The sequence below is a fragment of the Artibeus jamaicensis genome, unplaced genomic scaffold (assembly GCF_021234435.1).
Source record: "Artibeus jamaicensis isolate MK-2021 breed Jamaican fruit bat unplaced genomic scaffold, CSHL_Jam_final contig_793, whole genome shotgun sequence".
Lineage (NCBI taxonomy): Eukaryota > Metazoa > Chordata > Mammalia > Chiroptera > Phyllostomidae > Artibeus > Artibeus jamaicensis.
This window is the reverse complement of record NW_026521975.1, coordinates 8,765,673-8,784,297: the sequence shown is the minus strand read 5'-3', so window position 1 is coordinate 8,784,297 and position 18,625 is coordinate 8,765,673. Positions and strand designations below refer to the sequence as shown.

The window sequence follows — 18,625 nt, the reverse complement described above, 5'->3', positions numbered from 1 at the left end:
TAGGCTTTGAGGGACTATGGTCTCTGTCACAACCACTGGACTCTGCTGCTGTCATGCAAAAGCATAACTTACAACGGGTGGTACGTGCTCTGCACCCTGCTGTCTGGATGATGGGGGTCCAGCCACTTGGGACCCTCGCCTTACACACACGTGCCTTTCCAATAGTGGGTAGGGCTGTGCAGATAAAAATCAAACTTGGCTCTGGATTGCTAACCCTGTTCCGGAGACTGGCTAAAGAAGATTGGGGGGGCAGTGGGGGAGTGGGGAAGAGCCTCCTGAAGTCGTCAGGGAGACGGTCTCATGTTCTAGGGTCACATCTCCCAGCCCCAAAGTGGTGGGGCGATTTGTAAACTCTGCCCCATGCAGCTAAACCACAAGTGATGGGTGCTCTGGGAGGCGAGTTGTATGGCACAGGCAATTCCCCCATGTCGCAAAGCTCAGCCAGACTTCCTGGAAAGCTGTGACTTGCTCTTCGTCTCTGTCACTGGCAAGGGAAAGGCCTCGGGCAGGGAACCTGTTGGATGGCACTTGCCTTGCTTGTCAAGAGACAGGTCTGGTAACATATGGCATGCATGCTTTGCTTCTGAGAACTTAAAGAGAAGGTTCTTCTGGGAGAACTGGCTTTTGCCCTTTGAATGAAGGCCTCCTGTGGTTTAACAGTGACCCTGTGAGCCAGGTCTGAAAAATTGGGCACAGAGAAGTTGGGGAAAAGTTTCCAGGCCACAAGTTGACAAGAGCGCAGCTGGAGTCTGATACAGACCTAATGCCCAGGCCAGTGCCCTCTCTACCTTCCCACGAGCCGTGGCGACCCCACACGTCTCTGTCCCTCGAAGCTGCACCAGACTGGGCACTGGGAGCCGGCCCTGCTGAACAAGCCAGGATGCCAGGGACATTGCCTGTGAGTCTGTGACACCCGGGAGGCTACTCTCAGGTGGGGGCCCAGAAGACACACTTGGGTGCCAGGCTGGGTTTGAATCCTGGCTCTGGGCAAGTCACTGAGTCCTCTGTGCTTCAGTTCTGCTGTCCACGTAGGGCTGGCATCAGTCACTACTTCACAAGGCTTCAAGGAAGATTAAATGTGGTAATATGCACAGAACTGCTGAGGGGGGTCAGCTGTACTTGTTTTCTTATCTCATCTTCTCCCCATTGCTAGATGAGGGAGAGACCCAGGGGGCAGGGCTTGTCCCAATTTTCACCACCACTTGGTGGCAGACAGGGCGGTGCCCAGGCTGGACTCTGTCCTCTGCCCATCCTGGGCAGCCTCACCCCCCTTGGAAACTTAGCTAGGTCCTCCGTGCCTCTACCCTGCCTTCCCCACACCTCCCCCAGGGGTGACTCCAGCACCCTGTGCCCCTTGGCCCCTCAGACCCTCTGTCATTTGGGTATAAGTGAGACTGTGGACAGTCTGGAGGAGCTCAATATCCCAGTCCAGCCCATAGCCCCGAGAGCCCATGGTGGGGAGTACGGTTGGAGTCTTCATTCAGACACTCATTTCTTTAGCAATTCTTAGCACATGCTTTGCTGGGTGGTTACTGGGGATGGAGGGATGAGGTGAACACAGGCTAGCTGGGCAGAAAGCGGACACATGGACATTCACAGTGCTGATGAGAAGGGACTGACCAAGGGCTGATCTCATAAGTCTTTGCAGAATGTTTTCTCATCTTTAAAATAGAGACAGGAAACCTGACCTTACAGCGCTGCTGTTGAGGTACGCAGCAGCCTAATTCACTGCCAGACACTGTGCCGAGCACTTTAAATATATCAACTCACTCAATCCTCATGAAAATTGTTGAGGTAGGTACCAGTATTATCACCCCTTTTTATTAAAGAGGAGGAAGCCAAAACAGAGAGGCAAGCGGCTGCTTCGGACCACGGAGCCCATGCCGTCCAGTTCCAGCATCCCAGCTCTTGGTTGGCACCCACGCTGGATGTGCCCTGATTCCCTTCACTCTTCACTGTGACCAGAGCCACAGCCTCACATCAGCATGATTATTCATGGGGGGCAGGGCAGGGGACACTGTTTTCCCTTGAGATGGGACACCCTGGCTCACACCCACATAGGTCATATTGCAAGGCAGAATGGATGTTTCCTGAGTGAATACCTGAACGTCTGCATGTGCTGTGCACTGTGCCCACCACCTCCTGGTCTCCATTGCACTCTTGGCTGTGCGGCTGCCCCCTCCATCAGGCCCTCTGCCAGCAACAGTCAAGGGCACCAACCCAAGCTGCTCAGCTGGAGACAGGAAGCCTTGGGGCCCTCTGGCTGCACACCCTCAAGCCTCTCCTGGGCTGTCCCAGGTCAATTCGTAGGGAGGTCCAGCCAGCTTCCAAGAAAGGCAGTAAGCTCCCTGTCCCTGGGGGTGTGCAAGAAGGTGTTGAGGTATGTTTCCAGAGGACAACTCAGCATCCAGTGGGGCAGTGGGGCCGACAGCTTTCAAAGTCTCTACCAAGACTGCACCCCTGCCAGGAGCACAGAGCAGTAGTTAAGAAGATGGGCCATGGGCCTAAGCTACGGACAGCAAGGTTCCCTGCTCTGTGATCTTGGGCAAGCTGCTTCCCTCTCTGTGCTTCAGTGTCCTCATCTGTAATAAAGATCTAACTACAGGCCTCCAGCAGTGCTCACTAGGAGCTGCTAAATTCATCATCCCATCATCACAGAGAAAGGGAAGACAGAGAGAGGCCTGGGACGGGGCAGGGTAAAATCGTGGAGCCTCAGTCATACCAGCTTTACTCCTCTTGCCCTAAATGTCTTGCTCCTGAGACATGCTGTTCCACCAAGCACACCCACATCCTTTCCCTGTCCCCACTGGACCAAATCACGGTGATGCTCTAAAGCCCCCAGACCTCCACTCCTCTTGCCCATTGGATGTGCCTCTCCCTCCTCACTGACCCTCTGTGTCCCTGACTCTTCCTCTGACATGATTTGGTCTCTTGTGAACAGATGCCAGACTTCCTCTGCCCCATCCTCTGGCTCCCAACTTAGGACCAAGTACACAGCAAGTGCTCAATATACATTTAAGTCTCACTATCCTCCAACATGACGGAATACTCAGTCTTCTTCCCCAGCTGCCCCCCAAGATGTCAGCATCCAGAGCAAGCCTAGTTGGGCTCCTCAAGGGTTGGACCAAAGCTCCTGGTGTGAGTAGGGAGGCGCAGGTGGGCCCCACAGCTCCACCTGCTTCAGGGCCACTAAAGGAGTGGGCAGGGCCTCAAAGCCCAGGCCCCCAGTGTGGCAGTGACCTAGCAGCCCGCAGGCCAGTATACCCTGTCCTGATGGTATGTAGCTGTCCCTGAACCTGGACCTTGCCTTAGGGTGACCACTCCTGAGCCTACCCTGGCCATGCATCTTAAACCAAGGGCCTCAAACTAGAACCCAGGGGCAAATCAAGGGTTTTTTGGATTAATTTTAATATTTACATTCTTTCCACTGATTTTTATAGAGAGAGAGACAGAAACATTGTTCCACTTATTTATGCATCCATTGGTTGCTTCTTGTATGTGCCCTGACTAGGGATTGAACCTGTAACCTTGGCTCATTGGGCTAACACTCCAACCAACTGAGCTACCTGGCTAGGGCTAATTCTAACATTTAGAAACTGGAATATTTCAGACAAAAACCCTGGTGTCTAGCTTGAGAAGACCCAGCTACCTGGGTCACAGTCCCTCAAGGCAACACTCTTCTGGAACTGAGTTGAGGCTACCCTGTGGGCGAAGCCTGTATCCCCAGCTCATCACAGTCCCTGCTGCCCCCTCAGCTTTCCCAGGGAACAGGGGGAGAAGGCAGCTTTAAAGCAGGTGTTTATCACATGCCCTCTGAAGGCAGCCAGGAAGGGGTGGGGGTGGGTCAGGCCAGGGACCAGGGTCTCTGGGAAGTGTCCCCCAAAAAAGCCATGTCCTCTGACTTCCAAAGCTGCACCTTGAACGCTGGCCCTTCTCCCACTCCTCTCTACATCCCAAACCCAGGCATTCTGGTAACTCGCTCATGTGGTGGTCACAATCCCAGCTTTAGCACCAGGGGCGGAGCCACAGGGACCTGGCCCAGGGCCCTCCTCCAGCAGCTCACGCGGCACAGCTTCTGTGAGAGTTGCCGCCAAATCTACCTGCAGTGAGAAGCTGAGGTTCCAAAGGGACAAGGGACTTACCCAATGTCATGAAGACTCAGAGGGCTTAGCTGGTCTCTCAAGCTGTGCCCTGCAGAGTAGCCATCTTCCCAGGAAATAGGTCCCGGTCAGCAATGACAGTCCAATGAGCTAGTATAGAGCAGGGGGAATGTGTCGTGATGGGGTGGGGCACTGGATGGGAGAGTGAAGAACAAATCCCTGCAAGGAGCAGAGTCCTAAAGGGTGAGGGGGTTGCTTACTGGTGGAGTCCCCACCTTGTACAAAGTCCAGGAGGTGTGGGCAGCACAGAAAACAGGGCTCCCAATATGGGCAGGAGCAGCAGGATCTGGCAGAAGCTGACAACAGAAGCCCCACCCAGACCCATGTGTGAAAGCCCCTAGACACCCCCTCTTCCTCCCGTGGTGCAGACCCTGCAGCTCTGCCTCCATCCATCTCCGTCTCCCCTCTTCCTGCTGCCCCGACGCCCAGCCCTTGGTCACTGTCTCCTCAACATCCTGCACTTCCATATTGTCCAGTCTTGACTCAGACACAGCAGATGGATTTCTGCTCTGAAGTGATAATTAAGTTTCTCATTACTGACGTGCCTTCAAAGTTTAAAAAATAATTAATGTAGAAAAATATAATCCAGACTGTTAGTGGTCTAAATGAGCACGGGGGTCAGGGACGTTCCCTTGGGCCTCTGTTAATGATGGAGCCTTGGTTCTAGGAGGGAGGGAAGGATGAGGGTAAGGAAGGAGGAGGTGAACTTGACTGGCACATGGCCCATGTCTAATCCTTTTATCTACTCAGTGTTTTATCCTTCATCACATTTTTCTGAGCCCTTTCCTGCGCCTGCCCCGGAGCAAACACAGAGCTCATGGCTAACAAGGTAATTATGAGTGTGAGGACAGGAGAGGCCAGAGGGAGCTGCAAGAGAGGGTGGGGTCTAGAAGTGCTTCTTGGAGAAGATGGCATCTGAGCTGCATCTCCAAGGATGAGCCATTATCTAGCCAGTGTCTGACACAGAGCAGGAACTAAATTCATGATGAATAAATGAGTGAATAAATGAATGAATGGGCATCCACCTAATAGCTCGCCCAGGCCAAAGCTTACAACAGGACTCACGGGGTGTGTTAGTCCACTTGGGCTGCTATAACAGCATGGTGGCCACCTTGCTGCCACAAGAGCCTGCGCTCAGGCCATTCGGGAGCCCTTACCTGCCTTCTGCTCCTGGATACTGCTTGCTGTTCCCAGAAACACCTACCCCATGGCCTCGGTGCCCACATATACTTGAATACGTGCCCCTTGAGACTTTGTGAAGAGGGGGAGACTGGTGTGTGCCCCAAACTGAGGATCATGGGGTGGGACAGATGGGAAGGGTAGGAAGAGGGAGGGCCCTGCCTGGAATTCTAGGATCCAGCTGTGGTGGAGTTCATGAAGAGAAGGCAGTCACAGAGCAAGGGCTGAGCTCAGCTTGGGACACGTGGAGTTTCAGAAGCTTGGGGACACCAGGTCAGAGATATCCAGGAAAGGCTGGACATGGGAAACAAAGGTGTGACAGAAGGTCAGGGTCTGAGCTCCAGACCCAGGCAAGACAGGACAGGGGTGCAGTAGAAGGGGCCTCGGGTTATCCAGGACAACCATTAACTGGTGTGGCCAGATGACCATTGTATTCATTTCACAGGCCTCTGCTGCCTAACTCAGTAAAGCCTGGGCCCAGGGAAGCCACTCAATAAATGTGTATCAACTTGACCCAAATTCACCCATTTTCACTTTAAATTGCTGAGATTGAATTTGCTGATTCAAAAAGATGGATTATGCAGGGTCAGATTAGTTAGCTATAAAGGTTGGTGAGATAGGATTACAAACCCAAAAGCAAAATACAGATTCAAGACAAAATTAAGAATTAAGCTCTGGCTTGTGGGGCTCGGTGCACTGAGTCCTGGCCTGCACACCAAAGGGTCACCGGTTTGATTCCTAGTCAGGGCACATGCCTGGTTTGCAGGCCAGGTCTTCAGTAGGGGGCATACAAGAGGCAACCACACATTGATCTTTCTCTCTTTCTCTTTCTCCCTCCATTACCCTAATTTTTTTTTAAACCTAAGAATTAAGACTCTCAACATGCAGCCCACTGTGGCCTCAGACCTCAGCACTTGCAGTTCTAGCCTGGAACACTCAGCCCTCTACATGGCCTGCTCCATAAATACCTTCAGGATTTGCTCAAATGTCCCTCCTGACTTCATTATTCTCCATGGTGCACAGGGGTATATTTTACTCATCTCTTTTTTCTGGTTCCCCCATTGGGATGTCAGCTGCTGAGAATGGAGACTTCTGCCTGCTCCACCCACGGCTGTGCCCTGGTTTCTAGAACCTGCCTGCACACAGTAGTGCAGCAGTGCATGGGCACTGAGTGAGGGAACACTGGAGACCACAGACAAGAATGTTTCAGGTAGTGATAAGTTGTTCATTCACTGTTTACTGAGCTGCTACAATGTGCCTGGCACTGACATAGGCTGTAGGTACAACAGTAAACTAGACAAAAACAAACAAGCAAAAACCCAATTCCCAATTCAAATCCCTCTGCTGTTCCTGCGGAGCTGGCATTGTGGAGGGCAGACAGTGAGCACATGTTAGAAGGGTCAGGGCTATGGAGAAAACTGAGCTCAGGGAAATCAAGAGGGCAAAGGAGGGGGCTGGAGGCTAGAGTGGGCAGAGCCATCATCTAGCCAGGACCTGGCTCAGAGAGGGAACCAAATGTATCATGAATAAATGAATAAACAGACCAGCCTTTCAATGGCAGTCATCGGAATGGAGTGGGAGTCATGGGAGGGGAGGGGGGGGGGGGGGGGGGGGGGGGGGGGGGGGGGGGGAGAGAGGGAGAGGAGAGGAGAGGAGGGGGAGAGGGAGGAGGAGAGGAGAGGAGAGGGAGGGAGGAGAGAAGGGAGGAGGGGAGAGGAGAGGAGTAAGGGGGGTGGCCCAGAATGTGCAGGGCCTGGTGGCCCTGTAAGGACCCTTCCTCTCAGTGTGAGGAGCCACAGCTGGGTGTTGAGCAGCGAGGCTGAGCCCAGAACTCTATGAAGGAAATGAAGAGGGTAATGTCTGGGAAGACTTGAGGCTCTGACTGTAGACTGCATAGGCAGGGAAGGCTCCTCTGAGGAGGAGACATCTGAGCTGAGCCCTTGTATGGACCGTGTCTCTAGCTTCTGTAAACTTGATGCTTTAACATCTGCCCTGCATGTACATGCTGGACATGCCTTCTAAGTCACCTCAGCTTGGCCTCCTGCCTCCCTTGTCTCCACCTCTCCCACCCCCAGGAGGAATTCTCCTTGTAGGTATCCACTTTTCAAATACAAACCAGCCAATCCAGTGACCACTGCCCACCACACCTGCCACCTCCTCTGTTGGATGCTCATACTCCTGACCACCATCCTCCTGCCCCAACCATGAAGGGTCAGGTCCCAGGCAACTCGGGACAGTCATTATGCCACAAAACCCATTAAATTCCTCAAACCAGAAAATCCCAAGACTGCTTACCCTGCCTCACCTGTTCCCTCTGAGACAGGATAATGAGAAACTAGGAAAATCCCTTGGAGGATGGACTAGGAAAACTGAGACAGACAGCTGAATACAATGGCCAAGCAATTTATGGCCAGGTGCAGACTGTCACCAGAGCTGAAGGCCCAAAATACTTGGCAAAGGGCAAAATTGGGAAAATAAGAACCATACTTCCAGGGTAACCTTTCCTCCCCTGGCCTGTCCTCCCTGGAGATAACATCTAGGGCTCCTTGTATTTCAGCTCCAGGCCCAGAAAAGCAGCAACCCCAGGTGGGCGATGCCAGAACCAACTGCAATGACTAAAGACCTCCACCTCCTGCCCTGCCACTGACCCTGAAAGGGCCCACCTGGAGAACTGGTGCATATTCTGCTGAAACCCTCCCCTGAGACCTCCCCTAAGATTCCCACCTGCAAGAAAGAAAGAAAAGCCTCAAGACAAAGGACCCAGCTCAAGCTCTCCCTTTGGGGAGCAGGCTCTCCTGTTGCTTCCTCTATGCTAAGCCTTTCCTTGTTTCATTGTCCCCAGCTTTAATAAATGTATCCCTATAGTCACCTGAACTAGTATGAAATCTTTCCTACACAAAGTAAAGAACCCACACACTACAGCTGGCCCTAGCCAGACTCACTCAATGCCAGATCCCGGTCCAGTAACACCTCCTGCAGAAATCCCAGTAAAAGCTCCTATCCACAGTTCCCTCATTCCCTCTGCCTTCTGACCAACCCTGGTGGCCCTGCATGGTGCCGTGTGCCACCTCCTCTGGGAACTGTGAGCAACAGACTCTCTTTTCAATGGCAGTCATCTCTCAGTCAGGTGGCCTTACTGCACCTCAAATTTCCTGTTAATACATTCTATTTTAAACCAGCCCAACAAGATACTTTGCAGACACTAAAGCGAATAAAAAAAAATGAACGATATAACTTTTTACAATGTCCTCAACAAGTTTAATATACATATTAGAATTTCTTTTTACCATAAAATTTCAGGTTCCATAAGAGCGGAGGCAATATAGGAAATTATACAGATAAGACCGGACCCCTGGGGGGTTCTAAACATCTGTCTCCCCCAAATGAAAGCTTAGGTAAGGCTTGACCAAGTCCCAGTCTCTGCCTTCACACTGCAGTAGAATTTGGTTGTTTTTTCCAATTAACAGGGAACTTGTAAGTTACAAACTCACCTTTCTAGCAATAACCAAGTTACACCATGTATGTGACAGCCTGTTCCCTGAGTTATTTAATTAGCATCTGCGGATGTTAGCAAGAAAGAATCAGCACAGCATATTTCAAAACAAGTTGCGTCTCCAGGAGGAGGTGGGGGTGGGGACACAAGTGCGGGAGGAAAGAACCAAGCAATGCCCTGGAAGACATTTGCTCCAGACTCATTAGTCTGGAGCATTTATCTTCACACATTAGTTTCCCTGAGAAGTGCCAGCAGGGGACAGTGGGCTGGAGCTGAGCTTGGCTGTCACTCCATAGAAGGAAGGGTTGAAATTTTCAGGCAGCTGTGGCTCTTGGAGCAGCCTGACCCAAGGGAACCACACAGCAAAGACTGCCCTGGTTAGGAGAAGAACCAGCGGCTGTAACAATAGCAAATACATGTTTGCATTTCTCTTCCACTCATCTGGAGGCAGACAGTCCAGGTCTGGCTGGTCTGCAGGGCTGCTCCAGGAAGCTCCTGTCCCTGATGCCTGGGGAGTTACCCTCATCCACACCAGCTAGGATGAAGCTCCAGCCTTGGAGTTCACCTTCCAGGTAGAAGGATAAAGGAAGAAGCACAAAGAAGGCCCTGCTTTTTTCTCCTAGGAAATATTCTAGAAGTTGCACAAATTGCTTCCCTTCCCATGCTAGAGGGAGAACTTGTTCACACATCCAGTGTAGCTGCAGAGGAAGCCGGGAACTCTGTCATCTTGAGCCCTGATGTAAGTCAAGTGTTCAGTTGCTTTGAGAGAGGTAGACAAGGCTGTTGCCAGCCATCTGGACATCTCTGCCACACCCCTTTTAATGCTCCCTCCCAGCGCCCAACCATTCCTGCCCTGAGTTCGTATTTTATGAAAGATAGTACACCAGACAAACTCATAATTCAGGAACCAGCTGAAAATCATGGGTCAGTAGGTGTTTTTCATTAGATTTGTTGGCAAATCACTGGTAGGGACTCCATTACTGACTCAGGCTCTCTCCCACTCAAAGCCCACTCTGCACATTCAGCCAGAGGAATCTTGTCCAATAGATGTCGATCATATCCCTCCCTGCTCAGGATGCCCTGCAATTCAAAACTAAATCCAAAGCCCTTCCTCTGGAACTGCACTGGGACTAATGGAGGTCGGAGGCATCTGCTCGCACAACCAGCTAAGGCCAGAGCTCACAGGAGAAAAGTCTGTTTAGCAGGGTGTTCTGTCATCAGAGCTGACTGTTGTACAGGCCCTGAGCTGCAAGATGTTTAAATGTGGACATAGAAAGCAAACGCACCGTGGCAGTGGTACTGGAAACAAGGGGTGCTGGCCCACATCCCCTACTCTTGCCGACCTCTGTCCTGTATGCACCTAAAATTCCAGCTTTCTTCTGCCTCCTCTCCATTTCCTTTGGTCAAAACCAGGCATCAAACCCCTCCCTCGTGGGGCAAGGGGAAGGCCCAACTCTTGCCTTATCATCAGGAAACACAGGTGCACAAGTATGTAACCCCTGTGCAGCTCTGGGACCTTACCCATGCTGCTTCTCTAACCTCTGCCCCCGGGCTGTGTCACAGGACACTATTATCCTATTATGGACCTATTGGTTGTAATTACCACCGGTAACACGGGCCAGAGGACCAAAAGTCCCCCTCTGTCCTTCTGCAAATGTTAGGTAATGTTGAGTGCAGGAAGGTAACAAAATTTCTGCCTTTCTGCCCTGCAGTATGGCTCACAGCCTTTTCCCTTGGGAAGCATATTTGTTGCTATTGGGAACTCCTGGGATAATTCTCTTCGGTCATTTTTCCATTAGTTATTCTGATTAAGTCCGAGTACTACAACACGATGTGCTTCTCAAATGGGAGGATGCAAAGCCCTAGTTCTGTGCTAGGTAGATGCAAAACAGTATCATATACATCTTTCTAGAAGAACCAAGTGCTTTAATAAGAATTGTACCTCTCCCTCACAAACATGTAAGAAAAGACAGAGAAGGGGAGCAGAGGGAGAAGGGCAGGGGAGGGAAGAGGTACAAAACCTCCCCCAAAACAGTAGTCTAGCCTCTTAAGTTTCACCAGGGTGGGGGATCAAAGGATGGACAGCCTCTCTGCTCCAGAGGGCTCCTAGCTGCCCTCCAAACTCACCAGGTATATTGGATACAATGCTTCTGAAGGCCATAAAGGTGTCTGATACCCTCTTGATGTGAATCCCATGCAGAGAAGGCCACAGCAGTCTGCACACCTCCATCATTCACTAGGCCAATTCCTTTCACCTGGGGGTCCTTCACACACAGCATGTACTTCTTACACAGCTCTCACCCACAGCTGTCTGGGTCCAGTCTCTGTCCAATCTCCCTCACCACACTGTTGGCCTCCCTGGACCTCAGCATCTTTGAGTTAAGAATTTAAAATGCAGGAAGGTTAACTTGACCTCCACAAAGTCTTTGACTGTGGCCCTGCCTTGGCCATGCACAATTTAAATTGGATTTATCCTGTCCCATTTGCCATGCTGGGTCTTGCTGGGTCGTACTGGGTCAGCCTAAAGCAGAGCTTTCTTAGAGTTCAGGAACTTCCCAGCCAATCCCTACCAGCTCTGCTGTGGCCACAGAGAGAGGCTGGGGTCCCACCACTAGGCACTCCAGCATGGCCGGAGTTGTCCTTGACGACACATCCTGGGTTTCCTCTGGGGTTCCACTGCTGCTGCTGCTGGGTGGAGGGGGAGCCCCCAGGGCCATGTGGGGGACTGCACTGGGTGGGGGAGTGGCAGGCTTCTTGTCCTTCTGCTCTGACTCCTGGTTCTCAGACCACCGGTTTTCTGCCCTGGTCAATGGTGTTAAGATCCAAGGGGGATGGCAGCTCACTATAGCTGTATTTCCCTGGGTGTGCAGACCTCTGGCTGAGCCTCCTGGATTGGGGAGGGACTACGGTTGTTGGGGTCAGGGGAAGAGGAGGACTTTCCTGTGATGGTGTGGCCCTCCACCTTGGATTTCTTGGTGCTCAGGATCAGGTACGTGGCCATCACATTGTCATACCTCCTGCTTGTTAATGAGTCCTGAACCTAGTCCCACTCAAAGCCCATGGTCATCATCACCTCTGTCACTCAGGCATCTTTGTTGTCACAAAGCAGCTCACTATAAGGTCCCAGTTCCTCCTCTTGGCCCATGTTTAGCACTGGTTCCCTCATTGTTTCTTCTGAAGTTCTCCTGCTGTTAGGGTCGAAGGTCATCAATATTTTTTCAAGAGATTTACACACTCAAAAGACATGAAAAATGGGACATGGTATTGGCCACCCAGTGTCCGCTGCTGCAACTTCCAGAAGTTCTCTCCCATGAAAGGCAAGGTCCCAGTGACCATAGAACACAGAACTCCCAGGCTCCACACATCCACTGCAGGGCCGATGAAGTTTTGGCCCAGGAACTCTTCTGGGGGGGCATAAAGGGGGCTGCTTATGGACAGTAAACTCATTATTGTGGCCAAAGTCTACAATTGTTGTACTACTCATCTGAGTAGTATACTCATCTGAACATTGAACAGCAGGTTCTCTGGCTTCAGGTACCTGTGGATGACACCTTTCTGGTGGATGGCAGCTCCTGGAATTTACCTCTGGCTTCATTTTCAGTCTGCTAATGAGGAACAATGTTTCTATCACTTCAAATAGCTTTATGATGTCAGGGTGACTCAAGGCCTTCATGTAAAATTTCCTGGAGGCTGGAGGAGCCCTGCTGACTCTAATAATCTTGACAGTCACCTCTGTCCTGGTCAGTATGTGCCAAGACAACTTCATCCTGATGAAGTTTCCCTGGCCAATGGTATTCATGGGTTTATAATGGTGAATAGGGGGCTCCTTGTCAGCAGACAGAGCCACAAGCTGCTGCAACATGATGATGATCTATCTGCTAAGTACACTGACAATACTAATAATGCTAACAATGCTCTCTAACTATACTCACTATGCTAACTCTATTAACTATACCAACAACACTAACTGTAATAAAAATACAACCAAAAAATTTAGAGAAAAAGAACGAAGAAAATAAAGAAAAAAATAAGAAAAGAAGAAAAAAAATTGACCAAAAAAAAGAAAAGTGAGAAAAATTTTAAAGTAAAGCAAAAAAGGCAAAAATAAAAAAAGAAGAAAAGAAAATAATATGGAAAAATGTGAGAAAAAGCAAAGAAGAGTAAATAAAAAAGAAAAAATAAACAAAATGTAATAAAAAAGGAGAAACCAAGCCAACTAGTCCAAGTCCATTACATCCCCATATCAGCTTCCTGAGCTAAAGACAAAACCCTCAGCCCAACAAGCCCTACCAGGAGATGTTTATAATTCCATCACAATGGCACCTGATCAGGTCAGAGCAAGAATCAGAGCAATCATGGCTTGGGATAAAGCACAGTGGTTTTCTCACTTTTGCCTCTAAATACTTTTGTTTATGTGGGATATTAGAGAATGATATTTACTTTATTAAATATTAAAACATATAGAACACTTCAGTGGCCTTTTCATTTAAAATTTGAAAAACTGCAATAACTTTTGGCCTTTAAAGATCTTAAAAATGTTGCCCTAGCTGCTGTGGCTAAATGGATTGAGCACCTGTCTGTGAAGCAAAGGGTCGCCAGTTCAATTGCCAGGCAGGGCATATGCCTGGGTTGTGGGCCAGGTCCCCATTAGGGGGTAAGTGAAAGGCAACCACACACTGATGTTTCTCTCCCTCTCTCCCTCCCTTCCCCTATGTCAAAAAATAAAATAAATACAAAATAAAAATAAATAAAGATCTTAAAGTGCCTACATTTAAAATATTAAATTCTTTTCCCTTAAACTCTGATTACTCTCAAAGTGATGCTACAACTTAATTGATATCATAAAATTACAGGAATATGTTTGCTGCATAAGACAAAATAAGGTACATTATTAACATCTATAAAGCTGAAAGGAAGAGAGCTTTCATCATGCTTTCAGTACTAAGATCATGAATAGATTTCTCATCAGAAACCTTAGAGGTCAGAGGGCAGTGGGTTGATATAGTCAAATTATTGGAGGAAAAATGCTGTCAACCAAGAATTCTACATCCAGCAAAACTACCCTTCAAAAGTGAGGGAGAAATGAAGACATTCCTAGATAAACCAAAGGTGAGAGAGTTCTTTACCACTGGACCTACCTGCCAAGCATGAACAGAGTCCTTCAGGTTGCACTGAATGTACATTGGACAGCAACTCAAAGCCTTAGGAAGAAATAAAGATCACTGACAAAGGTAAGTACACAAATACTTATAAGACCTAGTACTATTGTAACTTTGGTGTGTAGCTCCATTTTTGTTGTCTACTTGATTTAAGAGAATAATATGTTTTTTAAAAGAGATTAATATATTAAAATTATTACTCTATGTTTTCGGATATACAATGCATAAAGACATAATTTTGTGACATCAACAACTAAAAAGAGGTGTGGTCAGAGGTGTGTGGGAGCAGTTTTTATATATTCTTGAAGTTAGGCTGGTATAAATTCACATTAGAGTGTTATAAATGTTAGAATGTTATAACATTACATTTATGTAATCCCATGGCAACCAGAAAGAAAACAGCTATAGAATATACACAAAAGCAAATGAGAAGGGAATTAAATGTAAAAGTGACAGTCACACAAGACAAATGTAGGAAATGCAAGACAAAAAGCTATGAGAAATACAGAAAACAAACAGCAAAATAAAAGATATAAGTCTTTTCTTACAAGTTAAATATAAATGAATTAAATTCTCTATTCAAAACACAGATTGGAAGGATGGATAAACACACATGAACCAACTAATTCCTGTCTACAAGAGATGGACTTCAGACGCAAAGACACAAAAATCTGAACATGAATGGGTAGAAAAATGTAGTCCAGGCTGACGGTCACCAAAAGAGAATGGGGTGATGATACTAATATCAGACAAAATAGACTCTAAGTCAAAAAAGGTCACAAGGGATAAAGAAGGACGTGATATATTAATAAGAAGTTCAATACAGCAAGAAGATAAGATGATAAACATTCACATACATACTGACAGACCATAAAAATATATGAAGCAAAATCAATAGAACTGAAGGAAACATAGTTCTACAAAATAACAGTTGAAGTGTCCAGTACCCCACTCACAATAATGGACAGAAGAATCAGACAGAATATGTGAGAAAAATCAAAGGCTTAAGCAACAAAATTAATCAATTAAATCTAACACAAATACACAGGACACCATCAAATAACAGTATATACATTCTTCTCAAGTGGACTGGGATATTCTCCAGGATGGTCCATATGTTAGGCCACAATTTAAATTTCAATGACTTTAAAAAAAGGATATACAAAGCATCTTTTCAGACTGCAATGGGATGAAGTTAGAAATCAAGAACAAAAGGAAAGGTGAAAAATTCACAAATTTGTGAAAATTGAACAGCATACTCTTAAAAAATTAATGTGTCAAAGAAGAAATCACAAAGTAAATTAGAAAATACTTAGACATAAAGAAAAGCAAAACACAACTTATCAAAACTTATGGGCAATAACAAAGCAATGCTAAGGGGAGATTTATAAACCCATTAAAAAAAAAACAAGAAAGTTCTCAAAAGAAAAAACCCTCTTACATTAAAAAAAAGATCTTGATTTTTCCCCCTCATATCAGAGAAGATGGCAGTGAGGTAGGTGGGAGCAGAGCCCAGTTCTCCCTGTGCCCAGCTGGCACACCTAGCCGATCTTCTGAGGAGCACAGTGAACAGCCAATGGAATCCCAGCTTATATAAAGTTTGGATGCCAAAAAATCGTAAAGGACATTGAAAAACAGATGGTGATGAGATTGCGCTGGGACGGTAAGGTCCCCAGGCTCTGCCCAGGGTCCTCGGCTGCTATGGCCCCCCAGCCTGGCACCTAGAACAGGTTACAGGGAGGAGAATTAGTGACCAGCTCCCTCCCCCACCAGAGCATGGAGGGCAGCCAGGCACCAGCAGGGACCTGGATGCTGGAAGTCGCTGGGGAGAACAGAGACAACGTGGGAGACACACATAGAAAGTACACTTCCACTGGGACTGTGGCTGCCAGCACCAGAGAAATTGAGGTGTTGGGCGACACCTGGAGAAGGGAGAAGTTGGGATGTGTCGGAACCTGACTCAGATAGTCTCCTGACTGGTTGGAAAGTTCAGCTGTGTGAAAAGCTGTGCGCTTGTTAAGAATGGCAGGCAGCTGCTTTGTAAGGAAGCCTACAGCAGCGGCTGGCTCGCCCTGTTGGAGATTTGAGCTGAATGCGACCGCAGACTGACTGAGTGGCTAAGAAGAACTGTGTGCCTGAGCTTGTCCCACACTGCCGGAGCAGAGAACAAGGGGCTGAGGGGAACCATGCACCCTAGCCTGTCTTCTGCTGCACGCCCAGGGACTGAGTGGCTAATTGGAGCGGCGCGTTGAGACTGAGTGGCTGATCTCAGCTTGGCAGCTCATGGATGACCTGGGATGGAGGCTGGGCAACTGGCCCAGACTTTGTTCCCATCCTCTCAAAATCACAGAAAGGGAAAAAAGCTAAGCCCAGACTCCAGACCTCCCCCTATCTGGTGACATGCTAGGAAGACCAGCAGAACTCACTAAACAGGTTTAAAGTCAGAAGGAGGCTTATTTTTTTTCTTTGTTTCTCTTTCCCCCCCTTTTTTTCTTTCCTGAAGTGAGACAATAAGACATGGAATTAGAAAGGGTCCAGAGAGATCCAAAGGGGGAGCACGTGGCTAACCCCAAAAATTGAGAAACTGAGACAAATGTCATTTTGCTATCCCACAGAGCTTGCATTGTATTGTTTATGTGTATTATTATTATTTTTCATTATTTTTACCACTTTTATTTTGTTACCTTTTTAAAATTTCTCTTATGTTTAGATTTCCTTGTTTTATTTCTCTGTTTAATTGCATTGTTTGACTGGTTTTCCTTATACTCTCTGCATTGTATTTCAATTTTTTTATTACACTTCACTCGTGTACCAATAACACACTACTCTTGATTGGGTACTTTCTATTCTGGTTATGCAAATCATATATTTCTTCTCATATTATTGTTGTTCCAGTACTATTGTAAATAATTGTTGTTCCACACAATTGTACATACCTCACAGCAACCCTGATATTGCCTACTTCACTTTACTCCAAGGCATTATTATTGTTGTGATTAACTCTATTCTCTCTCACACTATGCCTATGTTCTACCCTTACTCTCACTATATCTCATCATCTAACCCTGCACAAGCACTATGTTTTCTGGATGCAGCTCACAATCATCCTCCCCTCTAACAACAGTGTTCTCTCTCTTTCACCTTTTATAGAAAATGGCCTGCTGGGGGAAATATCACAGTTAACACTATACTTATCCAAAGAATCTCCTATCTCTCTTCTCTACTTGCTGGTGCTTTAAACCCATAAAATACTCTCCTGCTGTCAATCCATTTTGCCTACTCCCTGCCACTGATCACAGACAAGAATGGGTGGGAGCTGCAAACATCAGAATAGCTGAAGAATAGATGAAGGAGAGAAACCACCAAAAAAAGGAACCACCAAAAGTTAAAAACTCAAGTACAACAAGAGAGCCCACACAAACAAAAGAAAGGACAAACCCAGAGCATCCAGAGAAGATCAAAGACACCACACAAATGAACACCACAGAATTCCTACCATACAAGTTCACCTTACAAAGACAGCTAGCAAAGAGAAACATCAGGAAGTGCAGAAACAAACAAAAAGAGTCACCTAAAATGGGAAGACAAAAAGGGACTTGCAACCCAGAAGAATGGAAGACTCCCCACTAAAAGGCTAAATGCAATGGAGTAACCAAACCATCAAATATAGAATTCAAAATAATGGTTATAAAGCTGCTGGAGTAACTAACAGAAAACTACAAGCAACTGGGAGAGAAACTACAACTGTATCAAAGAAAAAATAGAAACTATAAACAAAAAACAGGAATAAATGAACAATAAAATCTTGGAAATAAAAAACACTACAAAGAATTACAAGCAGGCTGGATGAAGCAGAGGATCAAAGTAGCAAGCTGGAGGACAAGGTAGAAAAGAACACCCAGAAGGAGCAAGAAAAAAAGAAGATTCAGAAAGAACAAACAGGTGGTAAGGGAGCCGCAAAACAACATGAAATACAATAATATCTGTATAATAGGGATACCAGAAGGACAAGAAGAAGAGCAAGGGATAGAAAATCTGTTTGAAAAAGTAATGATGGAAAACATCCCTAATCTGATGAGAGAAAAAGTCACAGAAATCCAGGAAACACAGAGTCACAATCAAGAGGAGCCCAAAGAGGCCCACTTCAAGACACATCATAATTAAAATGGAAAAATTTAAAGACAAAGAGAGAATCTTAAAGGCAGCGAGGGAGAAACAGGAAGTAACACATAAGTGAGTCCCAATAAGACTACTAGCTCACTTCTCTATGGAAACACTCCAAGCAAAAAGGGAATGGCAAGAAATATTCCAAGTAATGAAAACCAAAGGCCTGCAACTGAGACTACTCTATTCAGCAAGGCTCTCAATTAAAATAGAAGGATAAATAAGTAGTTTCCCAGAAAAAAATAAGCCCCAAAGAATATGCCTCCACCAAACCAGTTCTGTAAGAGATGCTAAAGGGTCTGCTTTAACAAAAGGAAGAAAAAGTGAGAAAGACAGAACACAGGTATGAAAACATGGTAATGGATAAATACCTATCAATAGCAACATTAAACATAAATTGATTAAATCCTCAACTTAAACACACAGAATAGCTGAATGGATAAGAAATCATGACCCAGACATATGCTGCC

The 18,625-nt window shown here is 47.1% G+C and overlaps 1 protein-coding gene across 2 annotated transcripts in view; it reads right to left on the bottom strand.

Annotated features, from left to right (window-relative positions):
• IQSEC1 (IQ motif and Sec7 domain ArfGEF 1) overlaps nt 1-18,625 on the bottom strand; it is a 443,112-nt gene that overhangs the window by 302,693 nt on the left and 121,794 nt on the right. Inside the window, exon 1 of one of the 2 annotated variants that reach the window (XM_037167386.2) lies at nt 4,143-4,210. The exons of the other annotated variant lie outside the window; for it this stretch is intronic. The gene's annotated coding sequence lies outside the window, so the exon portion shown is untranslated. Of the gene's footprint in view, nt 1-4,142; nt 4,211-18,625 lie in introns of those variants that run through there. 2 annotated transcript variants of the gene reach the window in all.